Genomic DNA, 1,213 nt, shown 5'->3' with positions numbered 1-1,213 from the left:
TGTATGAGGGTCTAGGGGAACAGGAAAATAATTTTTTTTTCCAGTAGGTGAATTTTTAGTAGAGGCAATAAAAAAGGAATGGCAGGATCCACAAAGGAAACCTTTTCTTTTCAAAAGCGTTAAAAAGAAGGTTTCCATTCACAGATGATGTTTCGGCGTCAGTTTGTAATAGAACCCCCATTTTTTATTTTTTTCAATGTAGCAATCTACAGATCTTTTATTACAGGGTTAAATGTTCCATTCAGAAACACAAGACATATGACAAGACTGTTTTGTAGAACGGGATTCCTTTTGTTTAGACCCGAGCTGCTTCAGCAGCCTTCTGCTCTTCAACCATCCTCTCCTTCTGCTTCATTAGGCATTTCCTAGAATTGTCATTTGCTCCAAGGTACTCAAATCTGCCTTTATCTCCTCTGCTGGCATGGCCTAGGCCTAAACAAAATGAATCCTGTCCTATAAAACAGTCTTGTCATATGTCTTGTGTTTCAGAATGGAACATTTAACCATGTAATAAAAAAATCTTAGTCGTACTGCTCCTTCAGCTCGGCACAGTTCTGGCTGGAGCTGTAATCCTCTCTCTAGATGCACGCTGTTTACCGTTCTCGCATAATTTTCAATATTTCACTATCGACTTTCAGGTCTCTCCTCCATTGCATTTCAGCTTTGTATTGGCAAAAGAGGTCATCTTCTAGACACTAGGACGGGTCAGGAACACGCTGGAACACCCGGTGGTAGTAATAGATTTTTCTCTTTCTCTTTGCTCGTTGATGCTCTATCCAGTCGTGGAAGATGGTGACCGGCCTGTCCACCACATACAGGAAGACTTTCTGGATTATTACATTAGGGGTTTGGGAGGCCGGAGAGCTTCTCCCAGATGGGAGTCTTGGTAGGAGGTTCTGGGTACACATCCCTGTCCACAGGCATCGCTCAGGTCAACCCGACCCCCTGTCACCCTCAAGTATGGTGGACCAAAACCCCAAAATTAGACTCCGCTTTCTCCCAATTCTCGAGGCACACAGACTTGGCCTTCAAGGATATGGGGGTTCTATCCAATGCAATGGACAATAGGATGGACTCCCTCTTAGCCCTTGTACACATGGTCGGAGATTCCAACGGAATGTGTCCGATCGGACCGTATCATCAGATAATCCGACTGTGTGTGGTCTCCATCGGACTGTTTCCGTCGGAATATCCGACGGACCAAGTTTTCCAA

The 1,213-nt window shown here is 44.4% G+C and overlaps 1 pseudogene; it reads right to left on the bottom strand.

Moving 5' to 3' along the window:
- Positions 1 to 295: 295 nt before the first annotated feature.
- On the bottom strand, positions 296 to 924 carry LOC143925718 (NADH dehydrogenase [ubiquinone] 1 beta subcomplex subunit 10 pseudogene; annotated as a pseudogene).
- Between the last annotated feature and the right edge of the window lie 289 nt (positions 925 to 1,213).

Source organism: Lithobates pipiens, unplaced genomic scaffold (genome assembly GCF_037356315.1).
Source record: "Lithobates pipiens isolate NorthernLeopardFrog02 unplaced genomic scaffold, aLitPip1_a1.2 Scaffold_22, whole genome shotgun sequence".
NCBI classification, from domain to species: domain Eukaryota; kingdom Metazoa; phylum Chordata; class Amphibia; order Anura; family Ranidae; genus Lithobates; species Lithobates pipiens.
Note: the sequence above shows the minus strand (reverse complement) of the source record. Positions and strands in the feature narration are given on the sequence as shown.